Raw genomic sequence first — 27,984 nt, 5'->3', positions numbered from 1 at the left:
GACCAGAAAAGTTGTTTTTGATACATATTAGAAAAAGATATGTTTTCTGGTTCTCATCTGAGATAAGCAAGCTGTTTTGTGAAATTATGTATGATTTTTTTTTCTTTCTTAGAGGATTTTACATATTCTGGATCAACCAGTATTCTATCATAGATTATCTCAGGGATTACCTATCAGGGCACAAGCAGGACATAGGTCTAGTGATATTATTTCATGGGGCCCATCAACTCTGTGAGGGACTTGAATCCAGTCCACAATTGGAATTCAGATATTTGCAGGCCTTTCACAATGAAAATGAGTTCTCCAAAGAAAGCCAGACTATATAGAAAGATATTTGAGCTTCTGAAAAAAAAAAATACTAATGAGTGAAGATGAACTCTTCAGGCTTATCTAGGGGGCTGCGTCTGACATCTTTGAATACAGGTATGTCCTCAACTCTCCTCACCCCCAAGTGAACGGAAGGTGTATGAAAAAGTTCTGTATTATAACAGAATTATTTTTTTTTTAAAAGGAGTTTCACAGTGTCAAAAGTTGTGCTGTTGAAGCCTTTTTCAAAAAACTAGTTATTGAAAATGAATCTTTTTCTTGTTAGAAGCAAAGAAAGGTCACCAAAAGTAGATATTTAATAAGAAATTGGTGTGTAATTATGCATAATTGTCTCTTATGATTCCTTTTGTTTCTGTGGCGTCAGTTGCAGTACCTCCAATGTCATTTACGATTTTATTTGAATCTTTTTTTTTCCTAGTCTAGCCAAAGGTTTGCTGATTTTGTTATCTTAAAAATTTTTTTTAGTTCCATTTATTTTTTCTGTTGTTTTTCTATTCTCTATTTTATTTATTCCTGCTTTAATATTTTTTCTTCCCATCTATCTACTAACTTTGGATGTAGTTTTTTCTTTTTCTTGGTCCTTGATATTGAAAGTTATGTTGTTTATTTGAGTTTTTTTTAATGCAGGCATTTATTGCTATAAACTTCCCTCAGCATTGCTTTTGCTGTATTCTATAAGTTTAGGTATATTGTGTTTTCATTTTTATTTACATAAAGGTATTTTTTAAATTTCCATTTTGATTTCCTTTTTGATCCATTGGTTGTTCATGAGTGTGTTGTTTAATTTCCACTTATTTGTCAATTTTCTGGAGTTTCACCTATTGTGGGTTTCTAGTTTCATTCCAATGTGGTCTGAAAAGATGCTTGGTGTAATTTCAATCTTAAATGTGTTAAGACTTATTTTGTGAACTAAGAGAATATCTATCTTGGATAATGTTCTGTGTGCCTTTGAGAAAAATGTGTATTCTGATACTGTTGGTGGTATATTTTGTATCTGTATGTTAGGTGTACTAAATCTACAGTGTTGTTTAAGGCTGCTCTCTCTTTGTTGATTTTCTGTCAGAATGTTCCATTCATTATTGTAAGTAGAGAATTAAGTATCCTATCATCAGTTTATTGCTGTTGATTTTTCCATTCAGTTTTATCAATATTTATTTTATATAGTTAGGTGTTCTGATGGTGAGTGACTATATATTTATAATTTTTATATCTTACTGATGAAATGAAACCTCATATAATTATTAATATATAATGTCCTTCTTTGTCTCTTGTGGCAGTTTTGGACTTAAAGACTATTTTGTCTTATATAAGTATCATCACTCTTGCTCTCTAGATGAAATGGATAAATTCCTAGAACCATACAATCTACCAACACTGAATCGTGAAGAAATAGAAAGTATAAGCAAGCCAATAATGAAGAAGGACATTGCATCCATAACCATAAACCTCCCAAGAAAGAAAAGCTCAGGATCAGATGGCTCACTGGTGAATTCTACCAAACATTAAAAGAAGAATTAATGGCAATCTTTCTCATACTCTCCTAAAAAAATCTGAAGAAGAGGAAACACTTCTAAACTCAATTATGAAACCAGCATTACCATGATACTGAAGCCAAACAAAAACAATACAAGAAAAGAAAACTAAATGCCAATATTTCTGATGAACATAGATGCAAATATCCTCAACAAAATACTAGCAAATGAAACCAAATTCTACTGCACATGAAGAGAATCATAGACCACGACCAAGTGGGCTTCAACATATACAAATCCAGTAATGTGATACATCACATTAACAGAATGAAGGATAAAAATCACATGATCATCTCAATAATACAGAAAAAGCATTTGACAAATTTCAACAACACTTTCATGCTAAAGACTTTCAACAAACTATCCAAAAAAAGACAAAAGAATGACTACTGGTGTCCCCTTAAAATTAGTATATTAAAACCTAATACCCAATGTGACAGTATTAAGAGGTGGGGCCTTTTGGGAAGTGATTAAGTTTTGAGATCTTTGCCTTCATAAATGGGATTAGTGGTCTTATAAAAGAGGTTGAAAGGAATTGCCTTGCCCCTTCTGCCATGTCAGAGCACAGCAACAAGGCACCATCTGTGGAGCAGAGTGGGCCCTCTCCAGATACTGAATCTGCTGGGGCCTTGATCTTGAACTTCCCAGCCAAGATAAATAAATTTTGTTCATGAATTATCCAATCTAAGGTATATTTTTATAGCAGTTTGAATGGACTAAGACACCCATTTAACATTAGTTAATGCAATTGCCTTTGATTTACTTTCCTCTGCCTACATGAAGATGAGAATAAAAGAGTGCCTTGAAACTCGTTGTTTCATGTACTCGGAGAAAGCTGAGGACGTTCTCAATTCCTTGACTCTGTCTTTCTGGATTCTCCTCAAGAGGACCCACTAGGGATCACCTTTCTGATTTAGTACAAAGAATACTTGTTCTCCTATGCAATTAGTTTGTTTTTATCTTTCCCGTTTAAACCAAAAACTATATAATTGAGCTGGTTTCTCTTTATGTTTGCCGTTACAGCATTGTCAAACTTAGGATTTACCTGAAGCAAGGGCAAAGGTGGTAATTAGAGTATACATTCCGCTCTGCTTTCTCTCTTCTTCCATTCAGCTTTTAATTTCTATTAACTTATGCTTATTTTAAATATCTTTATAATGTGCCTTAATATCTTTTTCAGAAAAAATTGGAGGCACAGAACAGTAGAAAATACATTTATTTTGAGTATCATCATTTACATTTGTTCCTTTTCAACTAGTCACACGTAAGGAATCTTTTTCCCACTAGAAACACTTTATAGATGAGCTGGGAAAATGTGCTTTATAAGCTATTTATATCTCAACCTTTTTTCTTCTCAATATGATTGGATTATATATAGGGCAACATCAACTACTCAGAAATGTGACACTTTTTTATGAATATGAGATTAATTATTTATTTTAGCATTAATTACTTGTATAGATTACCAATAGAATGCAACATAATTGAAATAGAGCTACAGAATTTTCTTAAAGAATAAAAGTGTAATGAGTTCTTTAAAACATGAGAGGGTAATGCACAATGCGGTCTAATAATAGAAAATAAAACTAAATGAGACAGAGTTAAGCACAAGGGAATTTAAATATCATTAGACAATAACATGAGACTATAATATTAAAAACAAGATTGTAATTACAAGACTAACATATTTGTAAATGTTAAGGAAATCTGAAATCAAGTGTGTCTGCTTTTTATCATCTCTCTTATCATTTGAAAACTGTAAGTTCCTCTCAATTGTTAAAGCGTTAAATGTTTAAGAAATAAGGTGAATTTAAAAAAAACATATTTGGAGAAATGGTCTTCCAAAAATATCTGCAATATTATTCCATTAACCTCACCTGTCAATGGACAGACCTAGAACTCTAAATCATAAGTTGAATAAGTTATATTTTCTTTGAAAGCATGAAGAATGTAGGTCTGACTGTTACAGTGATCCTTGACTTACTATACAAAGCTGCCTTGAGATTAAAACTACTGTCTATTTAAAATATGTATTTCAAAACCTCAGCGCTTTCTGGTGTATCAAATGCATTGCACATGCTCATCTTTGAGTACAGTAACTAAGACAATTATAGTAAAAGGAAATCTTAAAGATTTTATAGATAACCAGAATATCCTGAGGGATATTTTAGCTATGACATTTTTCAAAATGTGAGAAGCATAAATTCATTTCAATTTGAAAATTCAAGTCTCTTAATGCTCGCATGAGGGATACCACAGTGGTTTCATTGAAATGAAGGTGGGATTGACAGTTGGTCATTTTGGGCTCCTCATGTCGTGGCTCCTGTAGGCAATAACAGGGATTATTATGTTTCCTAGGGTGATTAATCCTGGTTATCATGGGGGAGAGAAGGTTTCTGCTACACAAAGGAACAAAGAAGAGCGAGCGTGGAAATCAGAAGGTCCTTTGGGGTGCCTCCTAGTATTGACAGGTCTAGCAATTAAACTATTAAACTGAGTGGAAGAAGAGAGAAAGCAGAGTGGAATATATACTCTAATTACACTTTTTATTAAAACACTTGAGCAACCCAATTCAGGTAGGATCATGGAAAGCTCAGATTCTTTAGAAATAAAGGTATGGGTCAACCCACGAGGATATTAACCCCAGTCAGCTGCAGGCACACTGTGTGCAATGGGAGCACAGAATGGACAGTGGAAGAAGGAAGAGATAAATACTAACTATAGCCTCATGAACAGTTAGAGAAACGAGGCTAAGATCACCCATGTGTGCACTTTCCCCAGTTCTCTATTTTTATCCTGTTCCTTTCCATTTCTATTCTATCTAGACAGTGGTGGTGGTAGCAAACTCTGTGATTTACTCTAAATTTTGAAGCATATCAAAATGTTTTTGTAGCTGAAGAGAAATGAAGATCACACTGAGACAGAGGCGGTGAATGATCCGTGATTACAAATCACTGAGCATTGTTTGCAGGAGCAGCAGGAATGACTTGTAGGCAAGATTGATACCTTATGTCAGAGAAGAGGCCTGGATGAGGGTTTGAGTGAATTTAGCACAGCTTCTCGTAGGACATTCAGCAGCCTTGACAGATGTGTTCTGATTTTTTGAGGGACAACACCACATCTCTGCATTGAACAATCCATTCTAGTGGTACAAGTTAAGCTGGCCCTTGTGCATGCAGACTAATGTGGAGTTATATGGAAAGGAGGCCTGATGAGGAAGCCCAGGGCCAGGATGGGGCCCGTGAGCTCTGAACCTGATAACATCTAATAACAGATGTAAGTCACTCTGTCATTTTGGAAGCTTCAATAAATTCTTGCTGAATGGTAATGGCTTCTTCTGTGTGATGCTATTGTGAATTAAGAAGGAAAGCTTGTCTTCCCTTTGAGCTGGAGGCCAAATTGGGGGTGAGTGCAGAGATGGCCAGCAGAAGCAAACCACTTTCTAATGAGTGTTGATACTCCCAACTGGCTGGAGAGGCTGTTGTTAGAACACCAGAGGAGAGGCAGGAAGGAAAATGCATAAAGGAACTCTTATGGAATATGCATAAGAAGGCATCCTGAAAACTCGGAGAAAGAGACAGAGAGAGATAAGAGGTATTTTGGCAGGGGCTCAAGCTAATGGGCACTGGAGCACAGTAATCAATGGTAACAAGAGCTTATTCGACAGTGAAAGGCATAGGAAAGGCAGAATATTTTGGCTTCACATTGTCTTCTTTTTAATTCTTACAAAGATTCAGAGAGGTGATCATCATACTCACTCTATGGATAAAAAAATTTAGGTTCATAAATGGTGATTTTCCAAAAGTTGCATAGCGATAAAGTAGCAAAATCCAGATCTGAATCACAGTTTGCCTGAATTCAAGGCCAGAGATTTAACATCTATACTTCTTATTACTATTCACGTTGGTAATTGGGCACTTGAGACAATTTCAGACAGTTTGCTAATTAAAAAAAATATATTCACACACTAGTTCTCAAAGTTTGCTGTACAATGAATCTCTCGAGGAGCTATAAAAAAATAGTGATGCCTGGGTCTCATCTCAAGAGATTGTGGTTTAACTGGCGTATTGTGAAGCCTGGACATTGGGATTTTAAGAGGCTTCCCAGGTGACCTGAAAATGCAGCAAGTTTTTGAGAACCAGCACATTAACATATTGATGGAGAAAACACTATATATAGCATTTCTTTCACAGAAAACTTTTTCTGACTGAGTGTCACAGCCAGGCTGTCTGAAGAGGTAGCCCAAATTAGCTAGAAGACTTGGGGTGGTATTATTGGAATGGTTTTTTAATAATATAATTACTAAATAATTAAAACAAATAATACTTAAAACATGACAGGTATTGCCTAAGAAATGTTGGCTGAGTAAATTAATCACTGGTGTTTCTACCATCTTAAACATGTATGCTCTAACAGATAAAAATTAACCCAGTTAAAGAACAGGGGGTAAGGATTAGGAGCGCAGACTTAGGAAGCAGGTTGCCGAGGTTCACATCTGGCTTCTTCCACTCATCAGCTGTGTGAACTTGGGCAATATTTTTTAACCCATGTGCTTAAATTTTCTTATCTCTGAAATGATGTTAATAATAGTATCTATGTCAGAAAAGACTAAAAGAAGTTAGGGCCCAGAAGGGATGAGGAGCATATGCAGGACCATATAAGTGCTCAGTTCATTTCAATTATTTACATGTAAAATGTTTTATCGGCTTTATTTCCATAAAGATTTAACAAAATTCCCTTATTGTTATTAGTCATTTTACTATCACTCGATTCTATCATGGGTACAATCATATTTTTAACGGAGAAGAATGAAACAGAACAAAAAATAACAACAACAAAAAATCTCAGACTTCAATTACCCAGGAATGTCAAGTATAAGAATATTCTGTGAATGAATTCTGTATGCATAGAGTGGCTACATGTGAGTTTAATATTGATTTGCCCTGGTTATGCTATCCAACCCACAACCTTCTGCAAATGTTGCCAGTAAAAGTTTCTGCTTTTTTTTTTGAGACAGTTTCACTTCGTCACTCAAGTTAGAATGCAGTGGTGGCTCATGGCTCATTAAACTCCTGGGCTCAGTGATCCTCCTGCCTTACCCTCCCAAGTAGGTGGGACTATAGGTGTGTACCACCACACCCTGCTAATTTTTTTTTTTTTTTTTTGCTTAATTTTTATTTTGTAGAGATGAGGTCTCCCTATGGTGACTAGGCTGGTTTTGAACTGCTGGCCTCCAGTGATCTCGCCTAAACCTCCTAAAGTGCTGGAGCTACAGCCATGAACCATCACGCATGGCCACCTCACTTCTGCTTCTTTTAAACTAAGAGTTTCAGGGTGTGTGAGAACGATCTCTTAAGAATCTCTAACGGATCTACTGAATTGAATCTGAACTTTTAATGACTTCGTCTTCACTCTCTTAATAAACATAAAACTTCGCTAATATCACGATGCAAGTTGAACATTAATTACAAATTGGAACACATAGATTTGTTGATTTTGGATGAGCCTGGAATTAATTGTCTTATATTTTATCATGTTTGAATAGCAAAATTTATTTCTTATGTAAAGTATAACATATTTCTAAGAAATGAATTGGTATCAACTATAGATCATGGGGCCATTTTAGGGGTGGGTAGAGAAAAATAAATTATTGCCATTGCCATGATAATATGTTTATTAAAATTCAACACATTATATTTAGGTAGAATTTTTTAGTCACTTGGAATAATTACTTTTAACCACTATTTTTTATCCTAATGTTGATATCTCAATGCATTTTCAATGACTAGGAACCAGACTCAATAAGAATGAAGATCTCAGACTTCTTAGAAAACTCAGAGTTTACTATATGAAAAATACTACACTGCAAAGTGAAGATTCAAAGGAACAGTATTCATGATCACAAATAAACTATGTGGCCTAATGGTAAGACTATAGATGGTAGAAATTTTAATCTGGATCATGATGTACTCAGAGAAGAGTTACATTTCAGCATGATAACGTCTGAAAAATGCCTAGTCTTGGTATGGCAAAAAAAATTATCTGGCTCTTCATCCATTTGGAAATGTAGCACTCTCTACTACCTGGGAGTAAGAGGCATCCATGAAATTCTATGACTTAATTGTCACATGTTCTCAAACTGCTTTAAATGCATCATCTAATCCCAGCACTTTGGGAGGCCGAGGCGGGCGGATCACAAGATCAGGAGATCAAGACCATCCTGGCTAACATGATGAAACCCGTCTCTACTAAAAATACAAAAATTTAGCCGGGCGTGGTGGCGGGTGTCTATGGTCCCAGCTAGTTGGGAGGCTGAGGCAGGAGAACGGTGTGAACCTGGGAGGTGGAGGTTGCAGTGAGCCGAGATCACGCCACTGTACTCTAGCCTGGGTGACAGAGCGAGACTCCATCTCAAAAAAAAAAAAAAAAAAAATCCATTATCATTATCATCATCCTTACCACTTATATCTCAGGAAATTTTATGTAAATCTTTTAATTCTAAAATCTCAAACAATTTGTTTGATTTTACTCCATGACAAAAAGCACCGAACAAACAAATGGCACTGGAGGGTGGGATTTGGAAGCATTTCCATCCCAGGCTTTTCCCCAAACTTAAGCTTTATTTTAGGGAACCCAAAGATGTGAAATAGTTTTGATCAACTTATATTTTCGGCAACCGACATATGAGATAATGACCACTCTTTTCTATTTTTTTAATGTTGAAATATAACTTACATACATTGAAACAACCAATCTTGTAATGGAACTTGATAAGTTTTGACAAGCATATACTCCCTATGTTAGTTTGCTAGGGTGGTTATACAAAAACAGCACAGACTTGGTGGCTTAAACGACATAAATGTATTACCTCACAGTTCTGGAGGCTAAAAGTCCAAGATCAAGTTGCCCACGGTGTTGGTTTCTGCTGAGGTCTCTCTTGCTGGCTTACAGATGGCCACCTTCTCTCTGTATCCTTGCATCATCTTTTTTCTGTGCACACACATCCCTCTTCCTCTTCTTGTAAGGACACCAGTCTTATTGGACTAGGAGCTCACTTTTGTGACCTCCTTTAACCATAATTACTATTTTAAAGGCCCTGTCTCCAAATATAGTCACAGTGGGGTTTAGAGCTTCAATATATGAATTTTACAGGAACACAATTCAGTTTATAACCCCTCATTTAACTTACACCTTTTTCAAAATATAGGATATTTTCTTTATCTGGTAGGTTTGAAGTTCATGCTGTTCTCTTGTCATTTTTCACACTTGCCCACACAAATGGCAACAATGATTCTGTTTTCCTTCATAATTTAGTTCTTGCCTGTTCTGGACCTTCACATAAATGCATTTTTGCATAGCATAATATCTACAAGTGTCATCAGTGTTTCTAGATATATCATCATTCCATTATTTTATATTGTTTAGTAGTATTGCATTACATGAACATACTGTGATTTCCTTACTTGTTTTTCTGTTGATGGACATTTGGGTTGTTTCCAGTTTGGGGGTTTTATTATTTAAGCTTCCATAACTATTCCTGTACAAATTTTTGATGTGAATATGTTTTTATTTTTCTTGATATATATCTAGAAATTAATTTTCTGGGTCATAGGTAGATATATGCTTAACATCTTAAAAAAAAAACACCTAGATTTCTTTTCCTAATGTGGCTATAACATTTTATGCTCCAATCAGCAATGTATGAAATTGCCAGATGTTTCATATCATTGTCAAGAATTGGTATCGGAAAGTCTTTTTAAATGTCAGCCATTCTAGAATTTATGTAGTAGTATTTCATAATGGTTTTAATTTCCCATTTCATAACCACTAATGGTATTGAGTAATTTTTCATATATTGACCATTTGTATATTTATTGACCATTTGTATATCTTCCTTATGAAGTTTCTTTTCAAGTCTTTCGTACATTATTCAGGTATTTTGTCCTCTTTTTAGTGAGTTGAAATAATTCTTTATATAGTCAGGATAAATTTCCCAGCTGGATGTAAGTATTGCAAATATTTTCTCCCAGTCTGTGCTTTGCATTTCATTTTATTAATGGTACCTTCTGATGAACAGGCATTTTTAATCTTGAGGAAGCCTAACTGATCAATTTTTTTCTCTCCTGGTTAGTTTTTCTGTGTCATATCTAAGAGATACATTTGCCAGCCCCAAGGTCTCCCATGTTTTCTTCTCAAAGGCTTAATGTTTTAATGTATGAGGAAACTACTATAAGTACTTTCACTTGACAGATGAAGAAACAGAGGCACGTGATGGTTAAATGACTTGCCTGATGTCTCACATTGCCTGACCAGAACTTGAACTCATGCAATTTTTCCTTACAACTCCCATTGCTAGGCTCCCATTGATTATGCTACAGCAGGGAAAATGTAACGAAAGGGTTACGTAAGTTTTTGACTTTCAAATACTTTTTCAAGGAGCATCTATTAATATCTTACTGAACATTCATGTTCTATGGAGAACAGTTTGGGAAATGCATGCTGGATAAATATTCATGGGTCGAATTAAATCTCTATAATAGAAAAAGACATTTGACATTCTACTTCCTAATAGTCTAGTCCAATGGCCTAGTATTTTGGAAGTATGCCAGGGTGTTCCATAGAGCTTACATAGTTCTGTGTGTTCCCAAGTTCAAGGGTTTATTATCTCTTTATTGCCCAAATTCTCCCTTTAAACTGTCCTTATGTCTAGTTATCAGTAATTTTTTTTCTTTCTTCTTTTTTTTTTTGGTGTGGATCTAGCAGGCATTGCTGATCCTAAATGGTGATGTTTATTTCTTGCTGTTTCTATAATGCAGAAAACATTTTAGGAGAATTGTAGCAATAGTTGACTTCATGTGATCTTCTCATTATCTTTTTCAGGGTACAGAGTTACCAGATAAAATACTGAATGGCCAGTTACATTTGAATTTAAGAAAACCAACTCATAATTTCTTATGTAAGTATGTTTCATGCAATATTTGGAACATATTATACTTAAAAATGTTATCCAAAATTGATATTTAACTGGATGTCTTGTTTGTTTATTTATTTGCTAAATCAGGCAACCCTAGTTAGGGGGCTAAAGTGTATGCCTGTCACACGGGGAGAGACCATTCTCTTGTTAATTTAAGGACTTCATTTTTTTTAGTATGGATATTTCATGGCATCCAAAACTCTCCCCTCCTGGAGAGTGATTATCATGGACCCATAAAAAGGAAGATCTCCTACCTAGAAGGAAAAAAGTACATTCACAAAAATGTTTAAAGATGTTCTAAAAATATTTTGTACTCAGGTCTACTAGGAAACGCTAAGTACCCTATTTCACTATATTATTATTATAACTACTAGGAACAAGACATGGAACGGAAGATGGAAATAACAAAATCTTCCACATTAAGGCACATTTAAGTTTAAAATCATGGAATGGAACCTAATTAAATGCCAGAAGGTATCCTAACATAATGTTGAGTTTGCAAATTTAAATACACAAAAACAAAGCAATCTAGACATTAAAAGTTCCCTAGCAACATTAACTCACCCACGTCGTACACTGTGCATAATAAAGTTAGCATTTAGCAACCAGAAATGTTGCTCATAATGCAAAATATGTGCAACTCAAGATCATTAACATTTTCCATATTTTTTACTCATTTCAAAGGTTCAATATTCTCATTACACTAATGTAGAAAGAGTTACTCAATCTTAGAGTTAAAAATTCTTTTAAAATGTATTTGTTTATCTCAGTCTTTTATGAAATTCATCATCAGCTTGGGTTGTATTTTGCTTCAGCAACACAGAATTTTTTTTGCATTTAAGGAATGTTAAAGATAGGGTAACTCTTCAATACTATTTCAAACTTACTCTAATTGTAATTATTATTCTAAAAAATACATCAATATGTATGATTCTACTCTACTTTCTGATGTTTTAAATAAAACTTGGGGAGGCCTCACAGCATGGGGTCACTGTGTATGTCACTTATTTAATGTGTGTGAGGAGAGGCAAGTTATGTCCCTGTTTCTGTACCTCAGTTTCTTCATTTGTAGAATTGAGATAACAATTGTATTAGACTCATGTGGGTCTCATGAAAATTAAATCACTTAGTTTCTGTAAAGTTCTTAGAGTAATGCATGGCACATGCTAGAGTTACCTAGAAATTCTTAGTGTTCTCAAATAGCAATATTCCAGATGTATAGGTACAAGATTTTATATTGTACTTTTTTATACTTCTACAGGTAGACTATTAGAACTTCTGAAACAATGTTGGTGAATCTACAATATTTCATTATTTAAAGGCATTAAGTTGATAGATTTTTAAAAATTGATGAGTTCCTGCTATGGCCAATAAAAAAGTTGTTCACACTTATTGATAATCAATAAAATAAAATCAACATTAAAAGCCATGTGCTATTATACACCTGCAAAGATAACTAAATTAAGTAAGACTGGTAAGGTGAGGTGAGGACCTGGAGCACATGGAATTATCAAACATTGCTAGTGTGAATGTAAATTGCTACACCTATTTTGAACAACTTGTTGGTAACTGTTACCTAGTAAATTGATATAGCTATATCCTAAAATTTAGTAATTCCAGAAATATGCACCAAAAGAAATTATATGGTGATCACAGTGGCATTATTTATAAGAGCCAAGACCTGGAAACCACTCAGATTTTCATTAGTAGTAGAAAGGACAAATTGTGCAATGTCCATACAATGGATTTGTATGAGGGCAATGAGAACAGAGGCATTATAGCTGCACTCAATGATACGGCTGACTCTTACAACCAGAATGTTGAGGAAAAGCTGTAATAAAAGAACTTACATCATGTAATTTCAACTACATAAAGCTTAAAATCAGAAAATCTGATCTCTGGTATTAGAAGTAAAAGTAACTCTTTCTAGTGGGGAGGAGAAAGTAGGGCCTCATGGTAGCTACTAATATTCTGTCTCTTTTGGGTATGGCTTACCACATGACAATTCATTGAGAGGAATCCTTACAATTTTGCCAGTCTTTTACATATGTTATACTTCAATTAAAATTTTAAATAAAACCTTCAAAATATTTTAATTGGAGAAACTAACAAAAAGTTTTATGATTTGAGTCTGCCAATAATTCTAGCTCCTGGTAGAATTATTTTAGAAACCAATGTCCACTTATAAAGGAAAAAGGCAAAACTAATTTGCACTTTACCATACCAATTCACCAGTATAATTCAAGAGAATGTGAGGAAATGCATGCAATGCTTTAATGAGAAATATATCAATGAGGTAAACTTAATCTTACATAGTTTCCAATATTGAAAGAATCCATGGGTCAGTTAGAATAGACAGTTGGGTTGGGAGTTAGAATTGGGAAATGATAAATGCTCTTGTTGAAGGCAATGGCAATTGGAACAAGGCCAAGGCAAGAATCAGATGCTGAGCCCAAGCTGGTACTTTTTGTTTTCTTTTCTTTCCTTTCTTGAGACAGGTTCACTCGTTGCACAGGGTGGAGTGCAGGGATCCAATCATAGTCACTGTAATGTAGAATCCTGGGCTCAAGAGATCCTCGTGCTACATACAGGTGCATGCCACCATGCCTGACTAATTTTTTTGTAGAGATGGGATCTTGCTATGTTGTCCAGGATAGTCTCAAACTCCTGGCCTCAAGAGATCCTTCCACCTTTGCCTCCCAAAGCACTGAGATTACAGGCATGAATCCCTGTGGCCGGCCAAAATTTCTAACAAAATATCATAATAAGGCAAATGGAAAGGAGATAAGAGATATGTTGCAAAGTCTCCCATACTAAGTAAATTCTATTTAATAATATATTGTATGTGCAGGAAAATATTGTTAATATAAGCATTTAATTTGTGTTATGATGAATCAGAATTATTCATTTTTGTGATTCAGAATACAATTAGGAAATGTATGAACATGATATTACTAACAGGAGTTCAGATTTTAAGGCAAAATTTAACTCCTCATTTTAAGTGAAAAGACTATCTTTTTATGAAAATATAGTGTTAATATAATAAGTGAAGAATCTACATAGGTCCCAAGAGACTTTTATGAACAATTGGCAGCTGGATTAAACTAAAATGAGTCAGAGTCAGATAACAGGTCTCATCTAGCTTACTTGCAACAGTTCACTCTATTCAAGAAATAGCAAGACTGGCTTTTCCTGGAAACGTCCAGAAAAGAAAGGCTTTATTTCAGGTGAGGCTGTTCAAGTCAATTTGAAGAAGCTAAACATATTCCCATGGCCCAGGATCAAGTGTCTTGGAAGAAACTAGTAATTCACACCCAAAGCATAAATATTGGGTTTGAACCATATTCAACTTCTAATTGTATAGGCCAGAAAACCAAATATTGGCAATTTCATATGATTTAGCTTAGTATATACACAAATATATAATCATTAACAAATATGGAAGGACTAGAGAACACATGTTCAATACAGATGACAGCAGTTTTCTCTGAGGACTACTCTGAAGACAAACACCTGGGTATGTAAAATACACTATAGCTATACACTTTGGTGATGTTGTGTATTTAATCTAACCATACCTAAGACAACTTGAGAGAAAATGTACTTAATAATTTAAGAGCATCTGAGAGTTATTAGGTTGGTGCAAAAGTAATTGTGGTTTTTACCTTTTTTTTTTTTTCTGCAATTACTTTTGCACCAACCTAACATAATGATATTCTCTTGTTGATATTAGTTATCAGTAACCCTACAGGAAAAAGCAATATAGAATTTTTTTAAAAAAAACCTTTTAACATTGACTTTTAAGATTAACTCTCACACATAAGTTTTTAAGAAAGGGGATAATTGATACCTTTAGAAAAACAATTTGTGCGTGACCTAGTATATAGAGCAGGTAGACATGTTTTGATCCTAAAAATGTATTTTGTCTTTCAATGTTTGTTATTAAACAAACAAGCAAAACAATCACGAAATTTGGACTTTATGTTTTAGCAAAACAAATATTGGTTTCTTATTGACTAAAGGTTATATATAATTACATACCTTCAGCATTGACTTTTATTTTTCATGGCTTTTTAAAGAATGATATTTCTAGTTCAGCAGAAAAAATATATATTTGCACTGGCAATTCAAAGTCATTGTTCTTTTAATAACAAGAATTTTGGGCTACAGAACTTTCCGATTTAGCTACCAAAACTTTGAAGAACATAATTTTAGATGCAAAACGAGATTCTTTGAATCTCTAGCTCAAGAAATTACATTTCATTAAAAATGCATGAAAGATGTAACTGGGCGTTGGTGGCCAATTTCATTAAATGAGCTGTGACTTCACAGAGAAAAAGATACGTATCTATTGAGTTCCCAAGGGCTAGATTATTCAATGAAAATTTATTTCTACTAGGATATCATAATGGAAAGTAGCGAGGCTAAATTAGTAAAATTTACTCTTGAGTACAGCTCATTTATTCAATAATCATTTATCTCTTTAGAAAAAGTATTTACATAGTGAGATAATTAAATCAAAGTTGTAAGACTTTCTTATTTCAGTTTTCATTTCTTTTTATACTCCTGACTTATCAGCTTGGGTTAAACACTTGCACACTTGAATTTTTCTTTACATTCTTACATGAATTGAGTACCTTAAATTATCTTTGCATAAAACACCCCCATTGTTTACCTTGTAGATATCAACATCATCAACATCCTCATATAGGTATTTGAAAATCCTCAGTTCTGTAGGTTTTTTATTATAATGTTAAAAGAAAGATTTTGTACCCTGAGCTTAGCAGAAGCTAGTTTATGTTGGTAGTATATTCTTCCAAACAATAGCATTCCTCCTACCAAATTACTGTTACAGAGTGAGGTTGTTGCTGCATCCTATGGAGTCTCCACAAACATTGATAAAGATGGAAACTAACATAGTGATCACATCCTCCATTCTTCTTTTTCAGGAATTTGGTTTTTAATTTTAAGTCGTATTTACACTGTTAGCATAAACATTTGAAATTTAAAGATCAAATGGACAGAAAGATGAACTTTCTGATCTTAAAATTTATTTATATTATTTTAAAAATATTCTACTTTTGTCAATATGTGAATTTTCTGAAGACGTTTAAAAGAACAATAAAAATATATTATGTTACTCTGAAATGATATCAAAATTTTTACATGTACCTAATCAATGGGGTGCAATTGGTTGGAGTTTGATTTAAAAGAATAGAATTAGATTCCTAACTTATTCTTAGAAAATAAAGTAAATATTTATAATTTCAATTAAAATGATAGAACATACTGGAACAAAACATAGAAGAAAAAGTGTTTTATAATCCAAAGTAAGGAAAGTCTTCTTAAGCAAAAACCAAAATCAGACACTCTAAATCCTTGCTATTCAAAGTATGTGCTATAGATCAGTAGCATGCACATCTCCTAGAGTAAATTAGAAATATCAGTACTCAGTCTTCACTCTAGCACCTGTACTTTAACCAAATCCCCAAGTGATTTGTATGCCCAATAAGAAGTTCTCAGCCCTGTCCACAGTTTAGTATCTACTGCGGGACTATGTTTCAATGTCACCTCAATCAATTAAACCTAAATATGTGGGGGGTCAGACTGTAGTCTTTTTATAAAAGCTCCTTGGTAAACCTAATCTGTAGATGATTTGGGAACCACTATTCTTGAAAAAACATGAACAATTCAGTCTTTGATACTTGAATAAAGTTAAAGATAAAGGTAAATTCAGAGAAAATATTTGCAATGAGCTGGGCATGGTGATGCACACCCGTAGTGCTACCTACATGAGAGGCTGAGGCTGGGGGATGGCTGGAGCCCAGGCGTTCCAGGCTGCAGTGAGCTATAATCACACTACTGCATTCCAGCCTGAGTGATAGAGCAAGATCCTGTCTCTAAAATAAAATAAAATAAAATAAAATAAATTTTGAATTGCAATTTGCAGTTTAAAATTTAGAGCTAATTTGCCTAAAATGCAAAGTGATTCTTCACATCAATGGTAAAAAGACTGACAACCCAAGCAACATAACCAGGCACTGACTATATCCTGAATCTTCACAGAAGAGTAAATATGAATCTCTAACAAACTTCTAAACAGATGCTCAAACTCACTAATGAGGAAACTATAACTTTAAACAACAATGATGCACTATATTTTCCCTATCAGACTGACTATAATTAAAAGAATTGATGATATCCTTTGTGGTGAGGGTATGAGAAAGCGGGAACTCTCGCACTATCAATGGGAGTATAAGGAATATTCGTTTTGGATGGCAATTGGACAGTGCTGTCAACATTTCAAATGCACAGATAATTTGTCCCAACAATCTTACCTCCTGATATCTTTACTATAAGAAATAGTCACATAATTGTACAACTATATATGTATATATGATAAAAATATATGTATATTTGTGATAAATATATGCAAGATATATATATGAGAAAACATTGAAGCAAGCTGCATGTTCATCACTGCTTCAATGTTAATTATGATGAAACTTTACTGTGGAAAACTATCCAGTGGAGAATAAAGGAAGTCTATATTACTGACACGGAAAGATATTTGTGATAAAGAGCAATTTATAGATTTCTCTCTCATTTTTGCGTTGTTTTTATTTAAAAATGTTATTTATAAATGGAAAGGCTGGCAGAATGCTTGTTGAACTCTTAACATTTGTATCGTCTGGGGTGGAAGGTAAGAAAGGGTGAGACAGGCACTTTGATTTTTAGCATTTACAGTGTGCTATTTGTTTTTTAGCTCAGTTACAATACTTTTGTACTTAAAAATAGATTTGTAATATTGCTTAAAAAATTGATTACTCAGAACTAGCTTGTGTGCATTACTGTGAAAAGAACATTTTGGAGATGAAGACACAGAGAAAATAAGCAGCGTTTTGTTATTTTTTTTTTAAATTGCATTGTGGTAGGTAGAGGAAAAACAACCTACACAACTTTTAGAATTTCCTTTAAAAATTAGATTCTACATTAAATAAAAATTAAACACTTTTAAATTTAGATATCACTTAGTAATTGATCTCATATGAGGTAATGACAACAAGTTAAATGACATGCGTAAGGTAACACAAGTGAAGTTAGGTCAAAAGGCACACGTTAGGCAGTAGGCAGTCTCCTAGAGAAACTAGGGTTAGGAAGTTTAAATTGCTTTGCCGTACAATGTGGTAAGAGTGTCAGAAAAATGTAGGATACAAAAATCATTTATGTGCTCTCCTATATGCTACTTTCCAGGCCTGCAATCTACTGACCACAACACTCCGTTCAATAATAGCCCAAAGATAAAAACGATGCAAGTTATTGCCAGGGACTGGGAGTTGGGAAAAGGAATTGACTACAAAGAGGCACAAAGAAACATTTTGGCACCGTGCAAATATTGCGTATGTTAATGTTGCTGGATACATGACTATGGGCATTGGTCAAAATTCCTGGAACTATACATCTCAAAGGGAAAATTATATTTCAATAATATTGGCTTAAAAATTAAAATACAATATAAATAACAAACAAAACATTTACCTAGTACTTCAGTATCTACTTAAATAGTGATTGAAATAATCGAGAAACAACATTAAGATTTTATAACATAAAATATTGTTTTAAAAGGGGCCTGAAAAAAATCCTGATTATTATTTACATTTTATTGGAAAAACGTATACGTACAAAAAGATGCAGAGATCTTCAGTTTTTTTGTTGTTTACATTTTTCTGATACTACTTTCTGAAAACACTTAGAAGACTAAATCTAAACATAAACCGGAAAATGGGTAAGATCTAATTAGTTGCTCTTTACATTTGTTCTTCTACTGTGTTGTCTTAGCCGGGCAATGTGAACTTAGGAAAGGATGTTATAAATATGAAAGCAATCATTAGATTTGATTTTTGTTCATATTTATAGAGGCTAAAATTACATTTTCCTGGATAATGGAGTCTAAAGTATAACTAAAATGTAATTTAAACTTTAGATTGCTCTAATGTTTATACAACTAAAATTAAACCACATACCATGTACCAGGGGCTTTAGCTTAAAACCATTTGTTAACATTGACAATGTGCATTCCTATGAAAATCATGTTAATATAATTGTCCTGCCCTTCATTCTCTTAAATAAACAAGTGACTAGTCCCCTAATAGCCTCATTTTGTTATGTAAATGTGCAGTACCTTCCTTCAACAGCCACATATCATCTGGAGTGGTGAAGGTCTTGCAGAATGTTATGTTTATCTTTTACATTTATGGCTAAAATCAAAGAGTTTTTAGAAAAATATAAAGCAAATACTTCTCCAGGAAGGCTGTCAGGTGGAGACATAATTCTTTTGACCCTTCATTGACATCGACATATTAAAACCTAAAACCAAAACCCAAAAACCCACACCATTAATTTATAGAACCTTCTCTGTGTTCTGTAGGACTCATTTTATCTGGGACCCTCACATCCTCAATAGACTAATACACAGGTCATTTGTCTTTCTTGTCTCCAGAGCAGACATACAAAGTCATAGTTTCCATGGCAATCGGACAAGCCCCACCCCGAGTGGTTGTTAAACTGTACAGCTTGCACTACCACTGGGGCTCTTTACTGCTAGAGCATCAAACCAATTTCAGAAGCAAGGCCACTTGAGAATGACAGATTAGCTTCTGGGAAGGTTGACTTAGCACAGTGAGCGGCTGGCTTAAACACTGAGAGGCAGAGCAGAAATATAGATTCCCTGAATGAAAAGTTATATTTCTATCGGCGTTGCGAAGGAGAGAAAAATCTACAGGGTCACAGCCATTAACATTTGAAATTTTTATAGTTAAATTTAATAAAAAATGTCATAAAGAGATCAGGTCACATCATTAGTTCTAGAGAGTAAGAGGAAGTAAGTGAGATTGTCTTCAGGAGGAAAAAAAATGATTTAAAGGTTGCTGAGTTACTCATGAACTTTTCACATAGTGTTGCAGGTATAAAAAAGAAATCAATGAATCAATGCATATATATGCTTTGGGTCGACTTCATAATTAAAATATGCTTCCCTCCCCCAGCTATATATTCTTTGGGAGTGTACCTGTGGCCCACAGAGAGTGGCAGAAGGGTTGGTCTTTTGAAGATCGAATTGGGTTTATTCAAGAAAAATCTGCTCAAAATAGATGAGCACCCCAAAAGAAGACAACTTTATATTGACTCACGCCCTGGCCTGCGTCAGTCTGATAGGTCTGAAACCAATTCTATCAATATTGGTGTGGAATCAGAGTTTCCATTCTGGTGCTATGATGATGGCATTATAGGCTGGGACCCACCTCCAAGGCCTGCATTCTAACCGCTGCTCACACCTCCCACCCCTTTGAGGCAACTGATTCCCAATGGGAAACATCTTAAAGATTTGACAAGAGCCAAATAAACCACTAGTGTTCACTGGCAGATGACTTTCCTATAATGGTTTTGTTGATAACTAGAGTAGTCAAATTCTTAGAGACTGAGGGTAGAATGGTGGCTGCCAGGAGCTGGGGAAAGTAAGCTTGGGGAGCTATTGTTGAACGCGTAGAGTTTCAGTTTCACAACATGAAAAGAGCTCTGGTCACGGATGGGTGATGACTGCACAACAATGTGAGTGTGCTTAATGCCACTGAACTGTATGCTTAAAAATTATTGAGAAGATACATTTAATGTTGTGTCTATTTTACAATGATATATATATATATATATATACATATATATATATATATAAAAGATGAGTTGAAAAACTCTGATAAGGCCCTGAGTCCGAAATGAAGCCTCCTGCTTCTAACACACTTGAATCTAAGGGACTCGGTTTTGCAAATCACATCTTGTTTAACTTAGCAAAGAAGTGGCATGTGTAAAGGAAATGGAAAAGAAAGAGAGACACGGATGGCATCTACTCCTAGAAGACAGTCCTTTTCCAGGTCTACTTATCATGGTTGGAAGGCAAAAAGAAACAATCATGGCTACTCTAAGTCCCAGTGATTTTTGCAGGTATAGCAGTCTTTTTTTTTTTTTTAACTTGTGTATTTATTTATTATTTTTTATAGATTTAGAGGGTATAAGTGCAGATTTCTTGCATATATTGCATAGTAGTAGAGTCTGGATTTTAGTATAACTATCATGGGAATAGTCAACATTGTGCAGGTAGAAATTTGATCACTATTTTGTCAACATCATATCCCTTCAACTAGCATAGCTGCTAGAATACTGTAGGACCTCAATAAAAGTTGTTAAATAGATAAGTAAATCTGTCCTCTCGTAAAACACAGCTCTGTTATGGCATGTGAACTTCTTCTCTCCCAAGCGGTAATGGGGGAGTAAGTTATTTAACTTCTGGGAGACTCGGTTTTGTCATCCATAAAATGCAGACTATACCTCTTTCCCCATAGTGTTGTGGCATTATGTACATGTGTGTGCAGAAGTCTGTGTATACATACATATTTATATATACACATGTATTTAAAACATATTCAAAATAACACCTTAGCACATTGTAGGCACTTAATAAATAGTAAGTAAGCACTATTATTTTTTTCATGATTGCTATTGTAATAAGCCTATTCTAAACAAGTAAGTTGCATATCTTGTCTCATTCTTTTGCCTAGTTTGTTACCAAAAAGGTTGGCCCTTCTGTCACTCAATATACAGGCCACAGGCATCTCCTTAAACAGTTTAGGGAAAAAGCTTTTATTATATATCTGTCAGAGTTAATGAAAGCCAGTATATAAATTGATTCATTGATTTATTCATTCATCCATTCACCATGTTTTTAGCAAAGGCCTACAACGTGCTGGCACCATGCTGGATCTGAGCAGGTCCTGCTTTCCAAGTGTTTAAACTAAACAGGGGAAATAAACAGAGGGCAAATGATTACAGCGAAAAGGCAGTGTTTTAAGTGCTAGAAGAAGGATAAGGGAAGAATTTTAGAAGGCTTGCCATCCCACGCTAGCTTAGGACCTCATTGTACAGGCTACAGAAATCCACACAAGGATTCTGGGATGCAACAGAACCATGGTGGTTAATCAGGAAGATAATTTGGTAACTGTGTGGAAGGTGGATTGAAGTGAGGAGTGGCTGAGCTTTTAAAATGTCTATTTTCTGGTGCTATAGTTAGCGACACTGAAATTCACTCACTTTCTCTTACCCACGTATCTTCACCTTCTTTCTTCACAGCTCTTATAGAGTGAAATAAATTATAAAGTAGAGAAATAAGGCAATTTGCTAGCTTCAGGAACTCTGAACTGCTGTAGCCATATCATATTACTTTTCGGGCCTTAGTTACCCCCCCCCCATTATACATTTAGTAATGTCTGTGTTGTCCATTAAATACTTATTTCTTGGAACTAAAATTATTATAAATCATGTTACCAATATGCAAGAATTTTTAAAATTATCCACTGGAGGAGCAAAGTAGCAAAGATTAAGATATCACCTATATCTTAACAGTAGACTATACAAGCAGGCATAAATCTCTAGTTTCCCTCTGTGACTATATATTCACTGATATAAGCATTGGGAAAAACCTGGGATAATTTGCAGAAGTATAATTCATGATTCAATAAACATAAATCAAAATCTGAGGAATGTAAGAAACTCTAGAATCTCTTGAGTAATATGAAACAGATGGCTAGTTAGATTTCACAGGTCTCTATGTATATGCAATTGAGATTTTATTTCTTCACACATACAATTCCACAGTTATCTCTTACCTTCATACTGTACATATGATAGAGGTGAAATGTTTGAAGAGTCATTTAGATCTGTTGATGCTAAGAAAGCAAAAGTATTCCCACTTCGTTTGAAATACCAGAACTTTATTTTAAATACCAAAAGAATCCTCTGGAGAAAAAAAGTAATTGTATTTTCCTTAAGCCCTCTTCTCCTTAGAAGAAGAGGAAGACAAATAATATATATGTATGAAAGGAGAAGGAAGGAATGTAAACTGCTCCTTAAAAAGTGACCCTATTTGTTTATTTAATTGTTCTTTTCTTCCAGCATACCTCCCCACTGTGCAGGTTAACAGGAGAGTTTGGATGAGGACTGTAGCGGGTGGCAGATGAGAATATTTATAATGGGCAGGAAGTTTGGACTGGGAGAGTCAAAGAAGATAAACAGGACCCTTGAGAACCACAACTCATAGCAGAGATGTGGAACCAAGAAGCCAATCTTGTGTAAGTAAAATCATGGCATGAAATGAGTATATTGTGTTTCCTGAGACCAGGAAAACCACAGAAGACAGGAAGGGAAAGAGGAAGGAGACGTGGAAATGGATCTAAATCTGGTTTCATATACTCCACAGATACAGGCTGTTGAGGAAAAAAACCTATACCAGGATCTGGTCCTGTGAGCCAAGTGACACAACAGCTTTCTGTAGCCACCAGAGAAACTGGCAACTGTGGAAGCAGCTCATTGGAACTAAGAAATCGATCTCCTTGAGTTGAACTCCTGGCTCCACCTCTTGGGCATGTCTTTACTTCCCTATTTTTGCATAATAATGGGTACAAATAATATCAAAGGGAAGGTAGTTGTATCTATTTCATGGGGTTGTTGTGAGGAGCCAATAAATTTTTATACAAACTAGCGCTTTGATACCTGAATAACACTCCAGCATGCAAAGTAATAGTATTGTGCAAGCACTGCATTATCTTCATCTTCAACATCTTCATTAGAAGATCCTTTCAACAGAAAGGCAAAGAGGTAGCATACTCCTATATAATTTCTGCATTTCCAGTATTGGCAGTATAGATAGTGCAAGGGCAAATGCAGATGAAAAACAGTTCACTTAATTCTCCCTGTTGAAGAAAAGAGACTCCCTTGAAACTACGCTCATCTTACCCTGTCTCTCTTTTCTCAAACCACTTACTTTTGAAAACTTGTGATTCTGAGTTCTTTCTCTGTTGCTTTGAAATTTATTTAAATCATTTTAAAAGCTAAAGCTAAGTTTCTATGACCCAGGAAGCTTTAAAACTCAGGAATGACTTATCAAGAGCCTGGGAGCCAGCTCTTTAAAATGCAGTCATCAAGGAAGACAGCGCCCCTATCTTCCAGTTTGCATGGGAGCACAGGAGCCTAAAATGTTGGGCACCAAAACCATCTTCTATGACAGAAACAATGAAAAGTTTACTTAGCTTTTGGATAAAGCCAATTAGCTTACACCCCAATCAGCAGGTAAATTTAGGATGAACTATGTGTGACAAATTGTGCTGTCAAGTCTTCTTGAGGACCACTTATTTTTTATCCTGAGCACGTGCACGTAATTGGTTGCATTTGCTGGCTATAGAAAAGGGTGGGATTTCTTGTTGACTTTGAAATCTTTTTAAAGAATTCCCTGTGATGCAAATCACATTCCGGTTTAATGATTTTTATATAGCACAGCTGTTCCTTTTCTTTTGCGATGGAGTCTCGCTCTGTCACCAGGCTGGAGTGCAGTGGCGCAATCTCAGCTCACTGCAACCTCCGCCTCCCGGGTTCAAGCAATTCTTCTGTGTCAGCCTCCCGAGTAGCTGAGACTACAGGCGTGTGCCACCACGCCCGGCTAATTTTTGTATTTTTTTTTTTTGGTAGAGACAGGGTTTCACCATATTGGCCAGGCTGGTCTCTAACTCATGATCTTGTGATCCACCCGCCTGGGCCTCCCAAAGTGCTGGGATTACAGGTGTGAGCCACTGCGCCCGGCCAGCACAGCTGTTTCTTTCTACCTTTGTGGAAAAGTTTTCTGGGTTGGGAATGTAACCGAAAACAAAATCCTAAGTCCCACAACTGACTGAACAGAACCCCCACCTTGGCCAAGGGGACCCCAGAGAAACCCAAAAAACAAAGTTCTCGCCATGATGGGCAGGGAGGTCTGAAATGCCTCATTATGTTAGAGTATGTAGCTAGTCAGGCATGAGCAGGGTAGCAGAGGGCTCCCCTCCCCCACCAGGAATGCCAAGCGATCATCAGGTGGTGGTCAGGAGGTCCTCATGATACAGGAGTTAAGAAGAAATCACTTAGGCAGATGGTAAGGGTATAGGAGTCCTGGGTAAGGCTTTTCTCTTTAATGAAAAGCAGCCCCAAATCATTTTCTAACAAAGAGCGCCCTGTAAAGTCAAGCTGCAGACAGAGAAGCAAGCTGGGAGCTTGCACGGGTGAATGCCGGCAGGAACTAGGGCCTAGACATGTTGAAGATGGCAGCGATCAACTGGAAAGCCTGTTTGCATAATAAGATTAGAATCGGGCAACCAGCCTTCCCCAGGCGCTATGTAAACATCATACCTGATTGAACCAATATGTGAGCTCTACTTAAATAAGACACCGCCTCCTCAAACCTGCCTATAAAATTTGGCACATCTGCTGCCAGCCAGTCCTTTCTGCTTGGAGATCCCTTTCTCTTTAAAGCTGTTTCTCTTCCTCTTCTTTTCTGCCTATTAAAGCTCTGCTCCTAAACTCCTGTGTGTCCATGTCCTAAATTTTCCTGACTGGGACAACGAACCCCAGGGTATATACCCCAGACAATGTAGCTGCTTCACTAATAATAATTGGTCCCAGCCAGGGCCAGGGAAGAGCAGTCTCCCAATAGAAAATAATCTGAAACTGGTAATCAGCAGCTTCCTGATAAGGTCTCAGGATTCGGATGAGTGGGCTCAAACATGTGCACTAAAAGGCAAAATGGTGGAGTTTAACAGGTATATGACTTCCAGGAGCATTCAACTGGCAAGGGAAGAATGCCTCAAGTGAGAATGCATACAACTCCAGTAAACACACTGCTCATGTGGCCCTCTCAAATGCTAGCAGGCCACTGCTCATGCGGACAGTCCACCCCAAGGGAAGAAGCATGTCTATGTATAAAGCCTTAAGTCAAAAGGTCCAAATGTGCACTTGATCCCTCAAGTTGCCTTACTTGGCCTCTCAAGTTGCCTACTCAGCCCTCTTCCAAGTTTACTTTACTTTCTTTTCTGCTGTAAAGCTTTCTGATAAACTTTCACTCCTGCTCTAAAACTTGCCTTGATCTCTCACTCTGTCTTATGCCCCTCAGTTGAATTCTTTCTTCTGAGGAGGCAAGGATTGAGGTTTCTGCAGACCCGTGCAGATTCACCACCAGGAACCTAAAGGTGCTGTGTGACTCTCATATGTTCTGCCGATGATAGTTATACTCCCTCCCTTTTTGAGTTTAAGCACAACTGAGCAGCATTAATAGTAAAATAGAGATCGTAAGACTAACAAAACAGATTATTTGTGGCATTAAGATACCAAATTATAAACAAGACCTAAGGCTACGCAAGGCCAGGGTTAAGTTGTACCCTACAAACCATAAAATCTCATTAAACAGGGTTTTCAAAAAATTAACCTGGTATAATATGGCTTACCTTCCAAACTGACTGGTATAGCACCAAAAGACAGACAGTAGACCCTGAATGACATCAAAATATTTTAGGCCAAAATATCTTTCTTTGACAGATTTTGAAATGACCCTGCAAAGCTGTCTTTTGTGAGGGAAATTTGCATCTGTTGAGAATCTCCATTAATGTAGCCAGGCCTTCCATTTCTAGGCCTTTCCTAGATCTAGGAGACATTATTTGAGAATCTCATACCTTTCAAAGTCTAAAAACAGATATTTTCTGTTTATTCTCTCTGCTGGTCTGCTTCCTATAAGGCTTCATCTATATAACAAGGGCCTTGGCTCCCATAATCCCTTTATCTTAGCTCAAGCATTCCTTTCTATTGACTTCAGGTCTTTAGATAACAGCTTAACTCTCCCAACCAATTTTCAAATGAAGAATCCTTAAAACCCACCTATGACTTGTAAGTGTCCAGTTCCAGATGTGGCACCTTTTCGGGCTGAACCCAATGTATAGCTTCCATGTATCGATTTATGTCTTTGCCTGTAACTCCTGTCTCCCTAAAATATATAAAGCCAAAACTGTAACCCAACCACCTCGGGGCCACTTAGTCAAGGCTTCTTGGATTTGTATTTTTCTCCAGGATGCAGTTGTTCATATTGGCTCAAAATAAACCTCTTTACAGTATTTTTTATTTATTTATTATTTATTTTTATTTTTTGCATTAATAGGAGAAGATTTTGTTTTTAATCATCTTTACCCAACAACATAACAGTGTTTACTATCATGCACAGGTGCTCAGCTGACTGAGTTTAAATGAAAACTCTGGGCCGGGTGCAGTGGCTCATGCCTGAAATCCCAGCACCCTGGGAGGCAGAGGTGGGTGGATAATGAGGTCAGGAGATTGAGGCCAAAATGGTGAAACCCCGTCTCCACTAAAATACAAAAAATTAGACAGGTCTGGTGGCATACGACTGTAGTCCCAGCTACTCAGGAGGCTGAGGCAGGGGAGTCACTTGAACCTGGGAGGCAGAGGTTGCAGTGGGCTGAGATCGCACTATTGCATTCCAGCCTGATGACAGAGCAAGACTCTGTCTCAAAGAAAAAAAAAAAAAAAAAAAGAAAGCAAGCTCTGTCACTGCTAGCTGTATGACCTTTGACAGGTCACCTAAAGTTTCTATCCCCAAGTTTATTCATGTCTATAATGGGGACACTGATAGCCCAGCTTATAAGGACATCATGAAAATTAAATGAGATTTTATATATATATATATATCATGATTATATATATATATATAAAATCTCATATATATATGGCACATTAACCAATGTCTGGAATATTGTTAGCATGATATGGCTTCATTATCAATATTATGGCAATCATACCAAACAATATATATAATTCTGCCCATGACAAGCCAGTTCAACTAGCTTCATAAAACTTAAGAATTAGAAAGAACTCTAGAAATTGAAAGGTCTGATTTCCTAACAATCTGAAAAGTTAAATGATTTAAGAAAGGTTATGCAATTTGGCTGAGTTGAGCTAATATCATGGTCTTTTCACTCCCTGTCCAGTTCTCCCTCAGCTATGCATTCCATTCCCCCTGCAGTTTTATTGTTACAAACTGATACACAGTTGAAAATGTGGAAGTAGAAAAAGAGAGACATATCTTCCCCCCTTCAGTGGAGGGAAAGGTCTTTCCAAGATTGGCAGGAAGAATTATACTGAGTGATGAGAAAAAGAAAGTTGAAACATAAAAAATTCATTCAGCTCCACCTTACTTTATTGCCTGGTAACAATAGTTTATGTAAATTTAGTAACAGGACTATA

This window comes from Pongo pygmaeus, chromosome 3, assembly GCF_028885625.2.
Source record: "Pongo pygmaeus isolate AG05252 chromosome 3, NHGRI_mPonPyg2-v2.0_pri, whole genome shotgun sequence".
In the NCBI taxonomy this organism is placed as follows: domain Eukaryota; kingdom Metazoa; phylum Chordata; class Mammalia; order Primates; family Hominidae; genus Pongo; species Pongo pygmaeus.
This window is presented reverse-complemented; position numbering follows the sequence as displayed.